The sequence below is a fragment of the Silurus aristotelis genome (assembly GCF_946808225.1).
Source record: "Silurus aristotelis genome assembly, chromosome: 10".
NCBI lineage: Eukaryota > Metazoa > Chordata > Actinopteri > Siluriformes > Siluridae > Silurus > Silurus aristotelis.
The window spans coordinates 10,805,621-10,820,694 of record NC_139583.1 but is presented as its reverse complement, the minus strand read 5'-3'; the positions used below and the strand labels follow the sequence as shown (position 1 = coordinate 10,820,694).

At 38.2% G+C, this 15,074-nt stretch overlaps 1 protein-coding gene across 1 annotated transcript in view; it reads left to right on the top strand.

Annotated features, from left to right (window-relative positions):
• Positions 1-1,002: 1,002 nt before the first annotated feature.
• The window catches only part of cdh13 (cadherin 13, H-cadherin (heart)), a 313,054-nt gene continuing 298,982 nt past the window's right edge, over positions 1,003-15,074 (top strand). The window contains exon 1 of the mRNA XM_083551942.1: positions 1,003-1,120. The gene's annotated coding sequence lies outside the window, so the exon portion shown is untranslated. The remainder of the gene's footprint in view (positions 1,121-15,074) is intronic.

Here is a 15,074-nt window from a genome sequence, read left to right as displayed (position 1 = left end):
TGTATTATTAATATTGTAAAGAAAAAGAAAAAAAGCCAATTACAATGCAAGCTGTACGTGTGTAAAATTCGACATAGCTTCCTAAAGAGAGCAATGGTTTTTAGGAGCATATATGCACTCATATCATTGTCAGAGCAAATTTGGGCTTCTTCCTGTCTAAAAAGGGTGATTGATGGAAGACGAAAATAGGTGTGAAGGAGTAATAATGGTAGCAGGAGCAAAAAGAGGGAGTGACAGAAAGATGGACAGATATGTTCACCATGCCTGCAGGGCTCCCACAAACCCTCTCAACCTCCAAGCTTCCTCCTGATGTTGAGCACAAAGCCCCAGTGCAGTTATTCCCACTGGCGTTTTAAAAAGTAGATGATTACCTTTATCTTTTAATAGGGAATGGCATTAGTGAAAGGAAGGCAACCACAAATTACTATAATTGATCCATTCAGCTTTCTGCAGAAAGCCAATGTTCTTGCTTCCTGTAGAAAAAAATAATAAAATGCATTGCGAAGAGCAGAGAAAATTAACTTGGTGATTAATTTTAATTACAGCAGTCTACACTGACCCAGCAATGGTTAGTTTAAGTCTTATATTATTATGTGGGGGAAAGCATTTATGGCAAGCCTCAAATTACATTACAAAATAAGAAGTAAATTGCACAGATCATTAATAGATTCTGAGAAAAAAAAATTCTTCGGTGCATACATCATCTTCTCACTGACTTAGGTGGACTATAAAGACATGCACACTGACTTGATTTGTGGAAGAAAATACCATCTATGTGCTTAATTTACCATGAGAATAACTCATTAAGAAAGCCCCATGTGAATATGAACAGCCTACAGTTTGAAATTAAGCTGTGGAGATAAATTACAGGATTGATTTCTGCCATAAGTTATTTTAGGGCTAATTAGTGTCTGTAGATGGTAATCACCAGCAGCACAGCAATCTAGGACTGGGACCTTAAGGAAAGTATCCTTATATTTTATTTCTTTTTCTCTGCAGATTGTGTGCACTGCAGCTCAAGAAGAGGTGGAGGAGGCAGCATGCACACCTGGCTTCCAGGTGAAGAAGTACCATGTGGAGTATGATGGAGGGTTTCTGAAAGATCAACCTCTTCTGCAAGGTAGGGAATGCGCTTGAATTACAGAGTCAGTTTTAAAAAGTGTAAGATTAAATATCTAAGAGGATTTAGCACTGCCTCCAATTCCAGTCTGGGGTGATGGTTACATTCAAAGATTCCTGTTTATAAGCACTGTGTACACAGTTGGTATTTATATGAACTGTATTTGTAATCTGAGTCAAATTAATGTGTGTGTGTGTGTGTGGCGTGAGAAGTTTATCAACAGGGTGAACCTGCATGATTTTTTTTTGATAGAGTTGCTATCAATCCATCTCTCTCTCTCTCTCTCTCTCTCTCTCTCTCTCTCTCTATATATATATATATATATATATATATATATATATATATATATATATATATATATATATATATATTTATTTATTTATTTAAGGACAGCTTTGTACAGAAAGAATATTCAGTGCTGTTTCATTTAATGTTGTCCTGCTTTAAATCGTTTTTTTTTTTATTTTATTTTTTTATTGTTGACATGTGACATACAAGGAGAATCTATAAGTAATTTTCCCTGTTGTTAGCTGTTCCTTAAATACTTTACTACAGAAACAAGTCTCAGGCTCATGACTGTTTTTTTAATTATTTATCATTTTCTGGCTAGTGATTTGTTGGTAAGATCATTAAAAGCTTTATATTGTGCAAGTTGTTTTTTCTATTGCCCAGGAGCGTGTACTGTAAATGTTTAGTGCCAATTTTTACCGAAATGTGAAGTGTGTGTGTCTAGTTAGCACATTCAGATTTTCTAATTGTGCTGCTCGTGTTGTTGGCAAATTATTGCTGTCTTAGCAAAACATCATGCAAGTGAGATATTTTTCCCTCCCATGTTTTCCCAAAAAAATTGGTCACCCACAAATTTCCAACCAGGCTAACACATGCATCCTCTGAAACATGCAAAGTCAAGCCAAACTCATTTTGTTTCAAATAACTGCTCATGCTGTAACACACTTGTAAGTAAATCTGTACTTTTGAACACTCGGGAATGCTCATGATTTGCAAATATCGCTGTAATTGATTTGAAAATATGCAATATCTCCTAGAAAGCATAAAATAAATAAATAAATAAATAAATAAATAAATAAATAAAATAAAAATAAATAAAATATTTCACACTCCTTTTCATTGCTTTACAGAATTTTTATACCTTTAATTAGCCTAATTTCACAATTCATTCCAACTAGATTAAGAACATTTTGCAAAGAGATTGCATTATAACCCAAATGCACAAGTGCAGAACACACACACAGACAAATGTAAGTCATTAGGTTGAATGGTTAACATGGCTATTATTTCTAAATAAAATGTATTATTAAAAGATAACCCACCACAGTGCACTTTTGGATGTGCATTTATATTTGTATTGGCCTTTAAATATTTGAAGTGAACTGGTATATGTATGCCCTTTTATCGTTTTGATACGGCTCGGTCGGGTTATTAACAGATCACCCGGCTGCACTTAAACATTGCTTGTGTTTGACTTAATATTTCTCGAAGGCCTTAACGAATGGTTACTGGGCATGGGTGTGTGTTTTTTTCCCTTTCATCTCTTATAATTCATTTCTTTCCACAGTTAGAAAACAAACCCTCAAAATATTCCTGCACTCATAAATTACTCCCTTTGATTTTTCTGATGTTTTCAAAGGTTTACGTAGTGTCTCATGCTGCAACTGCTGAGAGGAATTTCCTTCTCTTTGACTAAATCTCCTGGGAATCAGATGTATTTGTCAGAATCGCACAGGGAGTTTACACCTGCCCAATTCCTTTTAGATTTTGGCGTCAAAAGCTTTATGACAAATTCTCAGTGATTTAAGGCATCATGCTTCATGATTGAACAACTCATAGCTATACAGCAAAGTGAGAAGTAAAGGTATTGAATAGGCAATCAGTGTTAATTGTATGTAAATTAAGCAACTAGTCACATGTAAATAGGGGATTTTTTCAAAACAAGAAATGCCTTGAGCACCGATTAGTTTAAGCAAAGAATTAAAAAGAAAAATGCCAACTGGCTGTAAGTTAATTGCAGTTAATAATAGTTCTTCTCCTTAGAAACAAGTTGAGCATGATTTGACTGGTCAGCAAGCACAGGCTCCCTCATGGCTTCTTCACTCTTTTTTAGTGAAGCCACACTACTTGCTCCCTGCTGTGGAACAGTTTGTGTGTCAGAGTTGTCACAATTCAGTGGGCTGCAGCTCCTCTGAGATTCCCTATAATGTCTACGAGCACATTTTAAGCTCCTCTGGGTAATGTCTTGCTGGCATCGAATTGGTTTCCCAGTGGGAGACTAGCTTTCCTGCCAGAATTTTGTTCTCCTCTTCAAAAAAAATTCACAACCATGTCAACAGGTTGCACAACAAGGTAGAGAAGAATGGCTTTCCAGTGTCAGCCAAGAGGGGTGGCAGCTATTTACCTGATTTTCTTTTATGTAGGTGTTTGTATTCACAATGTGTTACTGATTGGTTTGGTGATTTTTTATTTTATCTTATTCATAATTAAAGGGAGCATTTTTTTAGCTACATTAATTTCAATTACGACCTGAAATGTCTTACATGCACCCCAGAATTTTTGTATAATGTCAAATGATGGGTAGTGATGAGCCCGTTCAGTGGTTAAGGGTCTGTGGTATAGTTCAGAAGGTTAAGGGCTAGCAACATCAAGCTGCTATTGTTAAACAAAGCACTTAACCTTATTTGTTCCTGGGGTGCTCATGGCTGACCATTCGCTTTGAGCTTATATACTGAAATTAGGGCCTTGCCTGCAGTGTTGCCAGAGTGCTTTTGTGTGCTGCAGCATTCACTGAATCTACCCCAGTTTGTTTTAGCATGACAGTGCTAAAGTGGACAAAGTGAGACCTATAATGACCTGATTTGCAAAGTTAGTGTGGAAGAACTTGAGTGCCTTCCACAGTGCCCTGTCCCTCAACCCCACTAAACACATTTAAAATGAACTGTGAAGCTGACTGCTCCCCAGGCCTCCTCACCATACATCAGCTCTTGATCTCACTAACACTCTTGAATGAGTACAAATCCCCACAGCCACACTCCAAAATCTAGTGGAAAGCCTGCCCAGAAGGGTGAAAGTTATTATAACCACTGGAATGAACTGTCCATCTGGAATGAACTGTCCAGCGAACACATATAAATGTAAAAAGTCTTGTCTTCGTACATTTTTTGGCCATATAGTGTAGAGAATGTGTGATTTTAAATGATACAAATGATCACCAAACACCAAAAGTGAAAAGCATGGGATTACGCATTGATGGATGAAATGCTTCTGCTCTCATTACATAAAAAAGAAAAATAAATAAATAAAGTCAACTATTGGTATTGTAATGAGTCCTGACATAAGGTGGAGATACTGTTACCAACATGAGGTTAATTATTTTACCATATTAATTTGCCACTGATTAAAACTTTCATTAAATAAAGAATGACATGTCAAGCTGGCATTACAGATACAGTAATGCACTGAATAATGTACACTGTTGGTGCTGCTGTCGGTACTCATAAAGATTGTGTCCAGACTTAGTTTCCCAATCAGCCAGTAAACACTCATGTGTCATGTCCAATGATCTCGGCACCTGATTCACATTAACTATTAATTAGCACTTATATATAGCCTCACCTTTCAGAACACTTTTTTTCCCACACTAATTGTTTTTCACAGTTCCTGTGTTTATTCTTAATTTATGGTTTCTGTTCCCTTTTTAGGTTGTTTTGTGGTTTTATTTATTTGTTTGTTTTTTGCTTTGTCTGTATTTTAATATAAATTATTATTTGTGCATACATTTGTCTTCCTCTCAATTACATGACATTACTAATCATGATCATTGATGTGGTATGAAATATGCGCTATTTGGAGAATAGTATTGGAACACCTGACTTTTTCAGACATATGTGGTTCTTTCCTTACCACAAAGTTGAAAGCACACATTTGTGAAGGATGTCTTTGGATATGGTAGCATTCAATTTCCATTTACTTGAACTAGGAGACCCAATACCATGACAATCCCCCTGTGCACTAAGTGAGCTCCATGACCATATGGTTTATGGGGAGTGGTAGCTCAGTGGCTAAGGTGCTGGGTTACTGATCGAAAGGTCGTGGGTTCAAGCCCTCGTATCACCAAACTGTCACTCTTGGGCCCTTGGGATCTCTGGGTGCCGTATCATGTCTGACCCCAGCTTCCGAGCAAGCTGGGATGTGTAAAGAAAGAATTTCACTGTGCTGTAATGTACAGTAGATGTAAAAAAATAAAGGCTATTCTATGTGGTTTGGTGTGGAAGATTTGAGTCACCTGCTCTGACCTCAACCTAATTCGTCACCTTCAGGGTAAATTGAAATGCTGACTGCACCCCTGGCCCCCATAACCAACATCAATACTGTACCTGACTTTACTAACATCCTTGTAGCTCAGTAAGCACAAACTTTCATAACATTTTAAAATGTTGTGGCACAACCTCCCAAAACAATTTGAGCAAATTATACCAGCAAATGAAGACTGAATGCAGAATTGGGATGTTCAGAAAGCACATACAAATCTTATAGCCAGGTGTCCACAAATTTTTGTCCAAATAGTGTATCTGAGGGACAATAGATAAGATATAAAAAATGAACTTTTCTGTCATTGCATTTGATTTTTTTGTTATTGAGTCTGATTGGGAGAAGCCCTGCAATCCATATACACTGAGACATTGCAAAGTTCTGCTTTACTGAGCTTCTCTGCCACTATCACATACTCACATACACATGCACACACACTTGAACACCATAATTGTCATCAAGGTCATCAAATGAAACAGCCTGGCTTCATAGTATTACATTTTTCTATTTAGACTTTCATGGATTAATGAGAGGGGAAATAAAAGTCCTGCATTTCCACAACGGGAATGTTCTTATCTCGTAAATTACCATTAAGTCTCGCTGGAAACACATTACTGGTGTCACATGTGGTTACTTGATGCATGCAGATTTATGTAAATGTGTTGCTCCTCTCTCTTTCCTGGGCCAGGCCCGCTCTGTAATTATGGCGATGGAAGTGGTTAGGAGGTGGATGTCGTTGCTGGACTGGGCATTCTGGGTTACAGATATTAATATGTCGAACTCGGAGGAATGCACGTGATGATGAAGTATGCGCAAAGAAAATGTGGACTTTACAACACAATCTTTTGCATGAGCTGTCCTTTGTTAGCACCCGGCTGCTCCCATGTTGTTAGACAAACACATTAAATACAGTATTCGTTATATACATCCGGATACCTTGACAAATATTGTTATTTCCATATGGACACGCCTGGCTTCATGAATAATAAGCGAGTATGTGCACAGGTGAACCACACAGTAGTCCTTATGAATGCTGATCAGGTTATCTCTCCTCTCTGTCAAGGCCATGACCTTGTGTCGCCGCAGAGTTTGTGAGCAGCATACATAAAGTACACAGTCTAAAATAGTGCTAACTGCACACCCATAATGCTGAAGCCATTTCCTTTTCTTTTCCTCTTCTTTTTTTTCTAAACCTTCATGTAAGCCAAAGCACAGCAGGGAATAAAACTAAAATTAAAACATGATTACTTTCACACCAGACAAGCGGATTGCAACGTCCAAATCAGAAATTACGTTCTTCTCGTTTAACCTGCTTGATAAGCGCCAGCAGTAACAGAGATGCAATGTTCCCTTAAATAGGTCTTTTTTTATATGACTAAAATGTAAATCAAATAAAGTGGGATGCTTCTCAATCTGTGTGCGGCGAAGCAGTTCATCGAAGTGTCATAGTTTTCAGTGTACGCCTTCCTGCCGGATACATGTACATTTCCTCACACTTTAATGAGAAGGACAAAATTGAATGCAATTTTATGAAAAGCCAATGAGATTGATCCTGTCATTTCTCCAAGCCACCAACCGCTAATTCGCAATTAGTGCACGGGCATTTCCCCTCAGCAGAGCAATGTGGATATGGCCCAGATGCACACAGATGGACATTCGTGCTCCTCCATCTCAGGGAAAATGAGAAAAGCAATCTTAGAGAGGTAAAGAAATTAGACAACATGCATGTTTTTAAGTCCTTTCATCCCAAAATCTCAAAATATAGGCAATTGTATATTTTAAGGTTTTCATTTATTGCGAGTGTATATTTTTTTTCTTAAAGCAAGTAACCAGTCTGGTTGTTAAGCTCTGTAGTGTTCTCAGTTTATGAATGCATTAGCTTAAGCAGCTTTTAGGAACAAGATGTAAAATTAGGACACTACTTGGAATTTAAATGATGCATATTTTTGTAGCCTTTGGTGCAATATTTCTCTGCTTATTCCTGTTCTACAAAACTGCCGTTTCCTCAGTGTTGCATCATATGAAATCAGATTTATACAAGCCGTTTGGAAGTGATTTGGGAGTCAAAATTACAATTTATAAAGTTTGATCTTAAGGATTTCTTGTACCTGCTGTATAATATATAGACCCAGATTACACTGACATTATAAGTCTGTTTTTACAATAGTTAAAGCACAGAGGACTGCAGAGAGTCTGACCTTGTCTGGCTCTTAGCCAATTGCTTATTAACTATATTAAGTGAAGAAGACCTCTATGCTGGCATGCCCACTTTATGCCACCACTCGCTCAGACCTGAGTATCATTACATAAAACATCTGGCCTTTGACACAGTCTAATGTCTTTAAAGCAATTTGATTAACAGTCGACACTTTATTATCTGTTCTATATTTTTTTAGGAACTTTGGGTATTTGCACACAAAAGCATGGAAATGATAAGTCACTGGGATATGCATTTATTACAGTAAATCCATTTGATGGTGGAAGGATGCCTTCAGGCCTTTATTATTTTATAAAAATAGCTGGTTTACCGACTGTAAAATGAAAACACAGACAAATTTTTTCATGTTCTATGAAACAAATCATGTCATTTTTGGAGTAACTAAGTTAAGGCACAGTGGGGAACTGTGCTTCTCATATAGGCCGTTGAAATCTTTTTTTTTTGCTTCTATGTCTCACACCATACAGAACATGGGTGGAGATATACCAAAAAAAAAAAAAATAACCATATCCAAAACACATATCCAGACTATATGTTTAATCAACTTCTCATTCCATTCTTCTTCTTCTTCTTCTTCTTTCGGCTGCTCCCATTAGGGGTCGCCACAGCGGATCATCCGTCTCCATACCACCCTGTCCTCTATATCTGCCTCTTTTACACCAACTACCTGCATGTCTTCCCTCACCACATCCATGAACCTCCTCCTTGGCCTTCCTCTTTTCCTCCTACCTGGTGGCTCCATCTTCAGCATTTTTCTACCAATATAAAAATACCAACTTCTCATTCCATTATGATTGCTAAAAACAATCCTTTAAATTTATAATAATAATATTAATAATAAACTATTACTGAGATTAAATCATCCACCAGTTTATACCCCATATTTTCATGACCATTTGCTAAAGTTTTAAATTCTTCTTTGACTTATTCTATTAAATATAACATGCCTCAGAATAAGACATATTTCTTTTTTTGTCCCCTGGCATTGTGGAGGAAAACAGCTGAGTTGCTATAGTCTTTTTCAAAGTTATACTTCTGTTGAAAAAGCTGACCAAAATATAACTTCAAGTGCACATTGAGCATCTGAATAGCAAACACCAGCCTGCTGTCTCCTGAGTCATCTTTGCTGAATTTCTAACAGCATGGACACATTAGTGCCTGAAAAACCAACCGCTGTGAATGCTGCGATATGGATTCACAGAGTCGCAGTGCTCCTTAAGCTCCACACAAAGTTAGAACAGTGGCCTCGCCACCCAGAGCAACCCCAGGACTGCTCAGAACGAGTACACCGGTCAGCACAAATTAAGTCACAGGATCTCTGTTCTTGATGAAAGCAACATGTTGTCATGTTGAAAGTAATCATGTGTTGCATCCAATCAATGGCTGGCAGCCAAACGGTACATCATACACAGCCTCGGCTTGTATGACCTCTGGCACAGCAAACCTGAGCAATGATGAAGAATAATAAAACAGCACGAACAATGCCCAAAACATAAAAAAAATTAAAGAAATAGGGTAACAAAAAAAAAAAACAAGTGAGAAATAGCAGCAAAAATGCACATTGCGTGCTTTCAAATGGAAACCTGGGCTGGGTTCCAAACCCACAAAAAGTACATTACTGGATATACACAATTACTGTATTCCAAAATAGTGGTATAAGATGTAATACTTGGTGCATACTTTGCTTTTTGGGATGCAGACTTGAATTCTCATTGAATATGTATTGCCTTGCCACTGGCAACCTTCAGAATAATTTGCACAGGAAAGCAGGGCACAGCACAAACCACATGACACTGCTTACTCACAATAGCATTTTTTTTTTTAAACTAGGGGATGTTTCAAATCACTATTTTCCCTAAACATTTTCTTTTTTATTTCTTTAATTGATTCATTCATCCTAATCATTTAGTCACAAATGACAAATTAGTTTACTTTTCTAGAATCCTGTGTGTTCCCAGACAGATAAGGTTCAAAAATTGAAATTTTCTCACCATATCCAAGGAATTTAGGATGAAAACCTGAAAAGGTTAGTGTGTTTTATTAACAAAGCCTGTGGTCTAAGCCACATTTTGTACTAAAGCTTTCATGTCTTCGCTTCAGACAAAGTTCCAGGTCCCCGGCACTCTTACAGCCATAACAGTATTGCATTAATCACTCTCTGAACACACAACAGGCTGCACAGGGCCTTTTTTGGGCCAGCTTTAATTGACTATAAATCATGCACACACTTGATAAATGACAGTAATTACAAAGGCTTGGATATGACGCAAGGATGCACTTTTATTCCTTTTTAAATAAAGAGGGGGTGATCAGCAGATCCTGAGACCTGTGTGAGGAAGCAAAAGAGAGCGAGGAAAAGGCAATATTTTCACTGCAGCTTCAAGCTGTCTCAGGTTGGACAGGAATGCCATGGGAACTCAGATCACATGCTGCCAAAGAAGACTTACTGTTGGCAGTAAGAGAAAACAACATGGCACAATGTTGCTAAGGGATTGGCAAAAACTATATATAGAGGGTGTTTTTTTGTGTTTTGACACATTATGGGTAAGATATTTAAGAGGGAACCATCTGTACCATCTCACACGCTCCCAGTTTGACTCTTCAAAGTGATCATATTGTCTATAAATGTTAAAGGAAGAGAGTTTAGGCTGTACCAGAGAAGTTTCAGGACTGGTATATAATCTGATGTTTCTATTAGCTCAGATATGCATTTAGGATCAGTGCACTAGTTATATAGACTTACGCTGAGCACCAGTGATGATCTCTGCTTCTGCCGTCCTTCCGTCCTTCCTTCCATTTAAGCAGTATATTGATGGGTCTTGACATACCTTTCTGTAATAGCAGGCCATGTACTGTATGACAGGATTAGATAAAACCACGGTTAAAGGTTTTGCTTCCATTTTTGTGCATGAAACATAAATGGGAAATAATTTTAGGTAGGAATTGTGAGTAGGGAATTTGTCAATTTAGAGTGTTATACACAACTAATATAGACATGAAGAATGAGGGTTAGGGCACAAATACTACTAAGACATTGGTCCAGACCAAAAGGGCTGTCCAATCTGGTATGTGTGCAGGTTTTCATTCCAAGCTGATAGACTATTGATAGCCAGGCCCAACTAATTGCGTAGATGAAATCAGATGTGGCTCCTGCTTGATTGGAATGAGAACGTGCACCCACACCACCACTTTGTGGATAAGATCGGACACCCATGGCTGAGACATTAATATGCGAAGCAGGCTGTACAAAAGCCAGCAGCTTGACTTACACTGGATCACTTTAGTGGGATATTTTCTTGACGCACCCTTCCCCACTCCCTAACCTACTTACAAGAGGAATTTACATTTCAAACCCGAATACATCTGCTAGGACTCATGAGCATCATTTAAAACACTGCAGGAAAAAAATAACCAACCATGCTTCATTTAAATCCGTTCTTTCACTCGGGCGTGTTCATCAATTAGTAGCATGATCTCTTTAATTGTGGCTTTGAAGGAGAATTTAGAAGAGTAGCATTTACCATGTGCACCCAAACTGTCGGAATTAATGGCCTCCTGCGTCCGAAGTTCGGCGCCTCAAATTAATGCACACTCGGCGCGCATCAGAGAGGAATCTGCAGAATCCTTGCTGCCTGAAAGGTCAAAGCTAAACTTATCCATTTTAATGAGCACTCGGTATTCAAGGCTCGGCTATTAATTTGAATAACAGTTGTACAACAGGAACACTTTACAATTATAGCCGAAATCACTCGAAAACATGGCAGCCTTGAATGTGTTAATGTTTAGCATGAGACAAATCAGAAAAAAAAAAGTCTTTTTAAAACCGTGCAAGACAATGGGCTAGGTGTTTACAATAATTCCACACTTATACACTTACACATTTAGTTATTCTGATATCCCATGGTTTTACAGTGGCAATTTTTTTTTGCCTGATCTGTGTGTGTGTTTGTGTGTGCGAGAAATATTTGACACCTCTTCACATCTTCAACATTACTTAACACCTCTTCATGTTCACAACCTTCACATAATTAAAAAATAATTCTCAATTAAGCGCCAGTATGTTAAAGATTTTATGAGCAGTGTTAGCAATAGTGTTGGCAAATTCCACAATTAACCATAGAAGGACCCAGATATTGTGATTTGTGGTGAGAGTAGGGAGCAGGTTGAGAAGAGCCTGGAGAGCTGGAGATACGTGCTGGAAAGAAGTGAAATGAAAGTCAGTGGGAGTAAATCAGAGTACATGTGTATGAATAAGAGGGAGGGCAGTGCAGTGGTGCAGTTGCATGGAGAAGAGGTGGAGAAGGTGGATGAGTTCAGGTACCTTGGATCAACAGTGCACAGTAATGGAGAGTATGTTAGAGAAGTAAAGAAAAGAGTGCAGGCAGGGTGGAGTGGGTGGAGAAGAGTGACAGGAGTGATTTGTGATAGTATGGTATCTGCAAGAGTGAAAGGGTCAAGTTTATAGGACTGTGGTGAGACTTGCGATGTTGTATAGTTTAGAGACAGTGGTATTGAGTAAAAGACAGGAGGTGGAGCTGGAGGTAGCAGAGCTGAAGATGTTAAGGTTTTCGTTGGGAGTGATGACGATGGAAAGGATTAGAAATAAGTTTATTAGAGGGACAGCGCGTGTAGGACGTTTTGGAGACAAGGTGAGGGAGGTGAGATTGAGATGGTTTGGACATGTGCAGAGGAGGGACATGGGGTATATCGGTAGGAGAATGCTAAGGATGGAGCCACCAGGAAGGAGGAAAAGAAAAAGACCATGGAGGAGGTTTATGCATGTGGTGAGGGAAGACATGCAGGTAGTTAGTGTGAAAGAGGCAGATGTAGAGGACAGGGGGGTATGGAGATGGATGATCCGCTGTGGCGACCCCTAATGGGAGAAGACGAAAGAAAAAGAAGAACCATAGAAGCACAAACTTCTCCCAAACATCCCCCTGAGGAGTCCTTTTTTTTGCAAAACAGCACATTATTTATTCTTATATGTGTAAACACTTTAACGCACTGTTCACGGTCCATCCGGAGCTTAGCTTATCACTGGCCATTTAATAACCAATAAGTTAAAAAAGTTTACCTACCTTAATGTTACTGATAGGTGGGAGGAAATCAATGTGGACACTGGAAGATCATCGGAACCTTCTTGAATACTTAAATAACTAAAGACAGTGTCTATGATGAAAGGTTTGAGTCCAGTAGTCGTGTGTAATATATATAAGCAGCTCTAGGGGTAGTAATAATAACAAGTCATAGGTAATAAGGAAAAAGATTTAATGAGGCAATAACAATGCTGCATGAGAAAGATAATTAAAATATATCTAAGAGTATGTTTAATTATTAGCTATACAGTACATAATGTCTATTGTAGCACTGATTCACCTGATGTTTACAACAGAGTAAGATGTTTACCATCCAGGTTTCTATGAAAAAAAATAAATAAAAAAAAAAGAGTTTTGAGAAAAACAGTAGATAACAATAGATTGTAATAATTTTGGAATTCAAATATGCTAATTTATGAAAGTAGATTTGATTACTGTGATGTGCTCATTTTAATTCTGGTTATAAACCATGATATTTAGAAAAATTTTATAAAATACAGTGGAACCCGGTTATCTCGCCCTCGGTTACCTCGACAAACCTATTAAGTCGACGTTTTTGAAGTGAAACCGCCAAATTCTCGCTTTTTCTAAGCATTTTTTATCGGTTATGTCGAAAAATTTGCCATTTAACGTCGGTTATCTCGGTGCAGCTGCAGAAGAACTCGTGGAAGTGGCGGAAAAATCAAGTCTTACAGCTGCTACAGGTGTTGTATTGTATACTGGTGAATCTCTGCTGTTAGTTAGTGCTAGTGTTCGTAGTGTTAGTAGGGGCGCGGCGCGGCTTTGGGAAAAAAATGTGTACCCGTTGAGAGTGCCGGTGGGAAGACACGTACCGGGATACACATGAGCGATAACAACGACCGCCGTGAACCAACATATACCAACAATAACGGACGGTGAGAGTGTGGAAGTTTAAATAGGAGCTGGTGATGATGATAAACGAGCACCATATGTGCGAGATTGAAGCCGGGAGCTTCAGAGAAAGCGGCCGAGAAAACACCTGCCACGCCGAAGGGGGCGCTGAAGGGGGCGTGGCAGGGGGATTTCTGACAGATAAACATGTACTGTATGTATTTTTAAAGCATGCTTTCATCAAACAAATCGCGGCAACGCTGTTGTGTAAAAAAAAAACCTTCAAAAACACATCCATGCACATTCTCATTTATTAACGCACATCATGTACATAAAGAAATTTCAAGCACGTTAATATACTGCCGCCATTTTGATTTTCGTTTATCTCGAACATCGGTTACCTCGATGCTTTTTGGCGACCCCCTAGGACATCGACATAACCGGGTTCCACTGTAGTTTGTTCCCGAGATAGTGTCCTGAGGTGCGCCAGATGAATATAATTTGCAAGTCGCTTTATTTATTGTATGTTAGTTTGCACTAAACCATAAAACAAATTCCTTGTATGCTCCAGTATATTTGGCCAATAAAGCTGATTATGATTTTGATTCCGATGATTGTATAATATCCACTTAGAAAATCAAGTTACCCACTTGTGTAAAACAATTCAGCAAACTTTCCCCAAATTAATAATAAGTGAACTTCTAAAGTAAAGCAGCAGATTCTGGCCATTTTAAGGCTTATTAATTGTCAAAGGTCCATATACTTATTAGAATAATTATTGTAGTATAAAGGATGTGGTTTTATTCAGAAGATGTATTAGAGTGCTGGGAAAAGCATTAATTAATTTTACAGTCGTAATGGAAGACAACTTATTCACTGTCTTATTGACTGTGTTGTCTATGCATTGATTGACTTAGTGCTGCCTGGAGTCTTAAAAGTGCCATATGCTGACAAGCTAATGTAGAGTCAATTGTCCATTGTCTATAACTTATGTTTTAGTCATAATGGATGGTTACAGACAATGAAGTCTATTTTAGCAGCCTGAGTTAGTCATATTAAGTCTTTAGTTTGACTTCAGTCATTCAGTGTAAAGACTGAGACTTTCACTTTACTATTTATAATTATCCATTTTTCAAAGAACATTTGGCAGACCAAAACGACTAACTCTTGATAAAAGGCTGTGGAATTCCCCAGGACATAAATACTAAGTACATTTCTTCAGGCCATCTGGGTTTCAGTTGCTTATGCGGCTGTATTTCTCCAATGCAGAGCCGTCGGTTGGCATTTTGGTTGGCAAATGTGAAGTCTGATCATCAAGCACACATAGATTCAGTGCGGTGAACTACAGTAGGCCAATCAATGGTGCATGGTAGAATGACAGGCGTCGGCTTTCACGGTTAAGGGCAGGTAGTTTGTCTGAAGAATATAATTTTTTTTTTTATGTTTTTTTTAAATGAATAAAACA